The following is a 9118-nucleotide window of genomic DNA, read 5'->3' on the forward strand; positions in this document are numbered from 1 at the left end:
CCCTCTAGAGACCTTGCTTGATGCCTGTGGTCCTTGTGAATTTGGTCTCCTTGAAGTCAGCCTGGGCAAGGGGATAGGATGGAGCAGGGGATTTTTAGGAGCTCATTTACACAGCTGGTACAAAGATCAAAAGCCTAGTCTCACTTTGAATGGAGAGAAAGAGTTAGGAAAGCACCCCAGCAAAGCCAGATTCAACCGATGAACATCCAAACCACTACAAAGCTTTCTGAAAAGCAAGGAAACTCCAGGACAAGGCCAGCGCTGGGAGCAGGAGAGCTGTGCAGCCGGCCATCTCCTCCAGCAGCTGAGCCCAAGTTGCCCAATAGCTAGCTTGAGGAGCAGATGTCAGAAATCATAGGAAATGGAGCTACAAGAGATGCCCCAGTCCATTCCCCTAACTCGAGATAGATTTTATAAGCCTGCATCTCTGCAAACATACTTAGCATGCTGTTCTCAAACCCTCCAGTGCCAGAGATGCCCTGGGCAATCCCATCCCTGGTGACTCCTTGCATCTAGGAAGGGTTTCTGAGCATGAAAGCTACCCATTCCTACTGCAGCCCAAAGCCCCGACTTCTTGCCTTAGCCCTAGCAGATACAGGGAACAAATTACTCGTGCTCCCTGCAGCGGTTTTGGGTATTTGACTGCCACATGTTTCCTCCTGCGTGTGTGCAAGATGGGGTGGCAGGAGAGAGGGAATCTCCATCAGCGAGAGCCAATCTTTGTCATGCAAAAAGATGAAATTCAGCTTTTTGGCAAAAGTGAATTTTCATTAATTCCCCCAGCTGGAGGTTCACCATTTTCCAGAGGAATTTGGCCATTTTCCCAGTGTGCAAAGCCTCTGTGGGTTAGCACCAGCAGGGTTTCATTTTCACAACATCAGCCTCCAAATATGCAATACAACCTATTGTCTAAATACAGTATGAGCACAGCTCAAGCCACCTGATCGGGGCCTGGTTTCCTGGCATTTACTTTCCCCATCTGTTGGCTTTTAGCATAAATTGAAGCGCGAGTGCCTACTAATACTAGTCTTGCATTTGAACGTGCTCACGAAGCCATAATCTAACATGCAGAGCATGTTGGACCAAGTTCAGTTTATGCGAAACGCAAGGCACATCCCCAAGACAGAACTGGAATTGCTTTGAGGGCGCGTTCTTTGCCCAGACCACTTTCTGCTACACATGCATACGCTGGAGACCTCTTTTTGGAAAGAGAGAAATGCACGTAAATGAGAGCTTCCCTCAGGCTAACTCTGATCCCGCTTCGTTTCTCATCCGACCCCCAAACACATTCCAAATGAGCTCGGAGAAATCAAGGCCATTATGTGGAAAACACGGAGTTTTGAATGATGATCTCCTAAAATTTCCTTGCACGTTAATGAGTTGGATGCGTGGAGGAGTGATGTAGTCCTGCGCAGCAGGGTGACTCCCTGCAAAGCCACGCACCGTCCTAAAGCCAGGCTGGTGTTTCCAAGCTGCCCATGGCTTTTGCAACCTCCAAGGATCCTCTCCGCACAAAGGCTGCAATTTCTGGACCAGGTGAAAAAGCAACCCTCCTAAAAATGCAACGGATGCGTACAGAAACCAAAGCTAACATTTCACCGTCAGTAATTTCCAAAGAACTCTCTCTAAGCATCACAGCTCAGCGTTGTCTCGGGAAATTGGGAGTCTGAGGAGTTGGGGTTTGTCTCTGCCTTTGACCATTTCCTTCACTCTTCTGCCCTGTGTGACATCCCCGCAGAGCTGCGGCCCCTCACGTGCCACCCCGCAGCCTCAGGGATTGCCGTGCTCATCCCGGACCCGGGTTTCTGAAGGTCAGTTTCCCCGTAGCCCGGGCAAGGAGGGATCATGCTGATTAGGTGCTGATTTTGGTAAGCTTCTTAGACCCAACCCACGAGGCTTTTCTGGATTTGTGTGCCTGTAATTTCAATAAAGGAGCTTCTTCCATATGTGCACCTTCTCAGCATCTCAGTTTGCCTTTATCGCTTTGATTCATCCTTAAAAACAGCCATAAAGGCTTTCTTCCCATTTCATCCCCTATTTCTCAGAAGTGCCTTCCGAGGACAGAGATGCAGCAGCTCCCTTCTCGGGGATGGGCAGGGCAGAGCATGACTGCACTGATGAGGTTTGTACATCTACATGTATTGACTTGGCGATATATCTAATATTGCTCCAAGGGCAGCCGCTGGGCCCTGCCCTCTGAACATCCAAGCAGCAGCACTGCACTCTTGATGGGTCTTGTTCAGGATGTTTTGCTTAGCATGCTTTTTTGGGAGTGGAGAAAGCAATTTTCTACTTTACGTTCCTTGGGAATTTTAGCCAAGGCCTCAGCCACCTCCCTGTACGTAGGCAGCAGACAAAACTCCCTTCTGAGCCCGAATCTCCATTCATCTCCTCCTTCCTCCATTGCCACACGCACATTTTGTCCTCCCTCGGTGCTGCACGTGTGTGAGCAGCAGGCAGGAGCAGGAGAAGCCGAGCGGGCACAAGACAAACAGGTGACATGGGGCTCAGCAGGAGGGCTGCGAGCCGGGCTGACGCAGCATGGTCCCAGGAGAGCTGCCGTGCAGCGACGGACATGATCTGGCAGCTCCTGCTGCAGGCCAGTCCCAACCCACCACCAGAGGCTTGCAGCCAGCGGAGAAGAAAAGCAACTCAAGTCATCTGCTCCCCATGCCATCACGCACCCACCCAACACCCTTCCTCGCTGGGAAGTCTGAAAGGTCCAGCTGAAATGGTCCCAGCTCCAGCAACTCCACTATGTCCAGTCCCCACCCCTACTCACTCCTCCTGCGGGACCTCCCTGCTCCCTGCACAGCAAAACACCCCTGGAAACATAGGCTTTGCAAAGAGGGTGTCAAGGTATCCCCAGCCTCCCAACAGCCACTGCCAGGAACAGAAATGCCTCTTTTTTTACTTTATTTCCTCACTATCAAGATGCATCATTGCTCACATAAGCCATGAGCTGCCAAAAGGTCCAGGGACAGATCCAGCACCGTGCGGGGCTGCTGGCGAGGGAAGCCTGCAACACACGGACAACGGTGGTGGTTACACCCATAAGCCAGCTCCGCGGCACTTCCAGGGCTGGGGCAGACGAAGGAGCTCGAAGGGAGCAGGAACATCTCCAGATGAGAACGAATGCCCACCAGAAACCCCTCTCCTCCCTCCCTTGCTTCTGCCCAGATCCCTGCCCAAACCCCAAGTGTTCAGGCGTGTTTTTCCAGAAGACTTTTCATATTAAAACTGGAGCGAAGTGAAAAGGCAGAGGTCCCTAACATCTCCTGGGGCTCTGCCTGGCAGGGCAGCAGCACAGGCAGCTGCCTGCTCCTGGCACCGGGCCCCCAGGACAGGGTGTCATTCCTCTGGAGAACAGCGCTTTGGCAGGGAACGTCCTGTTCCACCAGAGGAGGAACAAAAGGACGCGGGTTTGAGCGGCGGCACAGACATCTCCGTATATAGCTGTGTGCTATTCTCATCCCCACGCAGCCCCTGCCCGGGGAAGCTGCTGCCCGACCCGCGCTCGCGTGCTGCGCGAGAGGCACGGTCAGGGGCTCACCGGAGTGTGAGCAGGGCACCACGGCAAGCTGGGAGAAAGCTCCGTGGGGCCGGGGCTGTTTCCCATGCCCACACAGGGTGCCTCGCAGATCCCAGCCCTGCTTGCACCAGGAGCCATGCAAACGTTCACCAAGTGATGCCACGTCCCGAGAGAGCCGCCCCACGGGCATTGCCCACCAAAGGTTGGGCCTGACTTGACCAAGCACCTCTCCAGGCACAGAGCAAAGGGCTTTTTGACCTCTCCTGCCCAGGGTAGCCCCCAGCTCACCACAGAGAGGATCTCAGATCTCCCTATCGGCACATACCACATCTGGAAACAGCTGCTGCTTTGCAAGATCAGGCAGTTCACTCACCAGCACAACCCACCCCAGGAAGGTTTGCAAGCTGTGCAAGACCAGCACCGGGGGCACACACCACTTCTGGCCCTTGCCAAACCCTTCCTTTTAATAAAAAATAAATTCACCTTTCAAAGCGATAGCAATTGCTAAGCAGTCCGTTTAGCACCATCAGGAATGGAGCCAAATGGTTCAGTCTGGGCAGAGCAGTGCAGGGGATGTGGCAGAGGGCAATATTCGTTAGCCTTCGTGTTATTTGCTTTGTGTTGTACGCCAGAAAAATTCAGTAAGTCGGCAGTCGTTGACTATGGGAAGTAGTTTTTAACTCTAAAAACTTAAGAAAAAACTTTCCAGAAATGAATGGAAGTAGGCTCGGTCACCCTCAGGTGACGTAGACCTAAAGGTGCTGCCACCCCTTCCCTCCGTGCTGCTCTGCCATCAGAGAAAGCCCCTGTCATCTGCCCCAAGCATGGGAGGGAACCAACCACGCACAGCCGAGAGAGAAATCCCAAAGAGCCCATGGACACGGGCCCCTGCAAGGTGGTGAATCATCCCCCAAGCCTAAGACTCCAATGTCCTCGTAAAGCCGAGCTTCCTCTCCCGACATTGGGAGAGAGCAAGGGCCTGCTGCCGGTTCAGGTCACGGGAGCTACCCAGCCAGGGTGGGATGGGAGGGCAGCCCCCATGGTCCGGCCCTGGCACCGGTGGGTTTGGAGGTGCTGACACTCCATCTCACTTATGGAGCAGAGAAGAAACGGTTGCCGACTTGACTTTCCCCTGACAAATGGTTTTGGTTGGAACTTGTCCACGTCCACCACCTTTCTGCCAGTAAACCAAACAACAAATTTTCAGCTGCCTAAGTGTGAAGCCATAAATTCCCCCCTCCTTTGAGTTTCCCTTGTGCTGTTGCTGGGGCCTGCCTCCGAGGAGAGCTCTGCAAGAGCCGCAGCGTTGAAGCCAGCAGACTCACCAAGCCAGGGCAGGGAAGGGTTTGCTGGTGTAAGAGGAGAAAAAAAAAAAGTTCCACAGTGCACCACCCCAGACCTCCTCAATTAGAAGAAAGCCCCATTTTCACTAACTCATCTCAAGGTGGGTGCTTTCCACTCCACAATCCAACCAACTATGGACACCGGAGCCCGTGCTGAGGGGTGCAGAGAAACCCCCCCAGAGTTAGGAAGTTTTCTGCAAAATCCACCCGCTTCAGTGGGAATCTTCCCACAGACTACAGCAGGCTCTGGATGAGGCTCTGGCTGTCAAGAGCAGTTGGATTTGATTGTATCGTCACCTCCAAGTGCATCCATTGCTTTTATTAGTTATTTTTATTGAGCAGTGCTTCACCCGGACAGACACATGCACGTTACTGCGTGCAAGCTCCAGCCCAGGTAGGAGAGTAACAGCATCATGGCTTAGGAAGTACTTACGCTGCGGGGGATCCAGCTGAGCATTTACACTGCAGTATTCAGTGTAAGTCACATAAGCCTAATATTTCTCAGTAAATACACACTCTGCCAAAAAGAAAGCATTGCTGTAAAACTGGATTTGCTCCCAGCTCTGTCCTTTCCTACCCCAGCAGGCAGCTTTGGATTTTCATGGCTATCAAAGTCGTGCACCCTGACAAGGAAACCTCACCAGCACAAAGTCAGAGTGGGAATACAGTCTAAGCTGGCCACCAGCTCAGATACTGCTCTCTGCCTCCTCTGCACTGTACCTGCAGCATGGGGTGCCCCTTCCCACTCCAAACCACCCCAGGCTGTGGCTGTCCCACACCTGGGAGTGACTCCACCACCCACCAGATGCAATTCCCATCCCTGTCTAGCTCTGCATGGTCAGAAACAGAGCAAGGTCCGTGCCGAGGTTGGGTTCTGGATGCCATGGCTGTCCCCCATCAGCAGTCCCATGCAAAACACACCGCCTAGTTGTCACCTCTGAGGATCCCAAGCGCTGGCCCAGTCCCAGGAAAGATGCTCTGAGTTTTGGCCAAGGGCACCTTGTTACCCCACTACGGACAGTCTCTTTGGAGTCTGACATAACATTCCTTTCCAGCAGAGTAGGGCTGTGTCCTCCTTCAAGCACGCGTAAATATTGCATGCTTTTTAAACACAAAGCACAGCATCTAGCCCTCACGTTGGAGTTTTTAAAACGGTACGGTGTGATGCGAGCCGATATGCATTATGGACGTGTCATTCAATAATCAAGGCTAAGCAATGAAGTTTTTGAGTTGCTAGCTATAAAGGTAAAAACCACTTTCAAACAGCAGTTTTGTTGCAACAGCATCTTTTCACTACAGCGTAGAAAGAGGCAGCCGGCAGGCACGGGACCGAATAGCTCGCGTACTTGAGAAAGTGCCTTTGCACACATAGCGTGCGGAGAACCCGAGCTCCTGCAAAAGCCTGCTTCAGTCAGACAAATCAGACTTATAAACTCGCTCCTTTTGGGGAGGGGGGAGTGCGGGGAGGGGGCTAATGGCTGCTTTATTGCATTAGACAGTATCTTCATTAAGGCAGAGAAGAGTAACCGAGGGGAATGTGCACGTAGCGTGACTGCTTTGCTAGAACCCCACAAACCGCCAACTGGCAGCTCCTTGGCTCCCGGCCACCCAAATCCAAGAGACCATCTGGCAACTGGTTCAGTTATCCCTCCCCAGTTAACAGATGTACACTAGATGGTGTGGGAACAGCATTTTACAGAAGCAATTAGTTTAATCCTCAGCTAAACAGTTTAAATTCCAAGCGATTTGGAGGGGAAAAAAAAAAAAGAAAAGGAGAAAAACCCCAAAAACAAACCAACTTGCTTCCAATTTCAGTGAGAATAACTAACGAAAAGCCAATTCTGCTGGTTTCACCACCGATGCATGCCCACGGGGCTTGTTCCTATTCCCAACTCCACATGCTGGACACCAGAAAACGGCCAGATTTGTTCCGAGACTGCAACTGGGTGGCCACCACTCGCGTGGCCATGCAATAGCTGCACCCGCGGTCCCATAGCCAAAGCCCAACTGGGGAGAGGCTGATCTTTGAAATGCAGATCTGTCCTGACTTCGGCTCCTCATCTGACCTCGGGCAAATCATTTAACCTGGTTAAAATTATTTTCCTGGCTCAGACACCTCCCCGTCTCCAGAAAATGGGGTAAATGATGTGGGCCTGCTACAGGGAGTAGCAAGGTGGAATCAATGAGGGTTTGTGAAGCACTTGGAGAGTCTTGAATGGGAGGAATCACAGAAATACAGAACATTGTTATTAATTACACTAACTGATTAATTATTATTAAATTAGGACAATTTTGTTCTCTTGAGAGGAGAAAGATATGTTTTCCAGCCATTTCTTTGCTCTCATCCTTAAAAGAGTGACTTTCCAACTGGAGAAGACTGAATGAGGAGCTTAACCCAAATAAAATAAATTGCCAGTAATTTCTGGTATCCCCTATGCCATTATTGAACAATTTGCATTTGAATTGAGGCTTTTTCCATCACAATCCAGCTTCACCTGATCCTGCTCTATAATCACCATCCCCATTTATGAAATCCCAGCATGTTGCCACAGAAATTATGTCACAAATTCATCATTATGACTTCCCCAGCAGGAGCAATTGGAGCTGAAGATTGGCTGTAAAAGTTGCCTTTTTACCAGTCCTGCTTTAAAGATACTTTAATATTTATTTAAGGTACAGAAGTGAGATTAGCTACTGTGGGGAATTAGGTGAACATGTCATGAACATCCCAGGGATACAAGATTACACCCATGAGTCACAGGAACCATAAAATATGATCAAGAGATTTTATGGAGGATGATCTTGGAAATCAACTCCTAATCTCTGAGCCATTTACATAAAACAGACTATTAATTTAAAGAGAAAAAAAAAAAAGTAATTCAAAATTCAAAAGTGAACCAGACTGATAATAGCGAAGTTACATCTATTTCCGTCAGGAAGGCTTATCTGTCAAACCACTCCAAACACCGAGGCTTACAGGTTTGTTTTGTCCTTTGATAACATGATAATTAGCCAGGTATCATGGCAAGAAACATTCAGAGAGTCAACTTTTGAGGTTAATAATTTATATTTAAATATTTTAGACTCTTCCTGCTAGGCTACACTCCTCTTGCTGCTGCTTGTCAAGGACTGGCATGTGTTATATTTCCTAATGAGAGCCACTGAAGAACTTTGACGCTGGGGAAAACCTTAAAACAAAGACTGTTTATGCTATAAGCAATGTACTTTGCCAACAATTGTCTTATTATCCCACTTAATTATTGAAAATAAATCACACTGGAGTAAAAACCTCTTTCTATCACTGCTAGGGCTGAGAAAATAATTCAGTGAAAAATTAAAAACGCCTTATAGAGAGTGTAACGCCTGGTTTGGGGACCACACACGGATGTGTTCACATAAGCTTGGGGCCGGGATGCTCACAGGGAAGCCCTCAGGGACTTCAGGTTTGGTGAACACTCTCTCCATGCACTTCGTTTCTTCTCCACTGAACACCTCTCCATTGCTCTGATGGCCGCTGGCATTTCCCTGAGGCCAGGCGAGCCCTGCGCACGCAGGGTGGGCACCACCACGAAGCCAGCACTGGTCCAGCCCCTGCCGTAGCACTGGCACCCAGCTCCAGCCCTGCTCCTGTCACCTTGGGACTAGCCCTGCTCCAGCTCCACAGGCACGATGGTCCTGCCCCAGCCGCTGCATCCCCGTGGAGTGGGGCAAGGTGGAGATAGGGCTGAGTAGAGGCATCCCAAACATCCCCGGGGCGTTAGCAAGGGAGAGAAAGGGAAACCTTTGGGGTTTTTTTAATCATGCTCAAACACCCCAGCTCTTTATTCAGTAGTCTCAGCATCATCGTGATGCTTGGTGGCATGGCCCATCACGCCTTGGTAGATGAGTACTTTCCTTGGCTGTTCTATCAGTGCTTGGAGGAGCAGCGTGAGATGCTTAAGGAAGGGCACAGCGCAGACAGGGTTTGGGGTGCCCTGGACAGCAGGGCAGCAAGGTGTTGGAAAAGGGGAGCAAAGAGAGAAATCCAAATTTCCTGCCAGCCATCCTGGGCTCTGCTCCCACAGCACTGCCCCACTCACAGCCCTTGCCAGGTCTTGCCCCAAACCATTCACACCTTCCCCCCTTTCTCCCAGGCACCCACCCCTCCACGCAGCTGGAGCCCACCCGCTCCTCCGGGTTTCGGCAGACGAGCCTGGGTGGTTTGAGAAGCGGCTGCTCCTGTGGCAGAGGAGATCAAAGCTAC

This window comes from Calonectris borealis, chromosome 13 (assembly GCF_964195595.1).
Source record: "Calonectris borealis chromosome 13, bCalBor7.hap1.2, whole genome shotgun sequence".
Taxonomy (NCBI): Eukaryota; Metazoa; Chordata; class Aves; order Procellariiformes; family Procellariidae; genus Calonectris; species Calonectris borealis.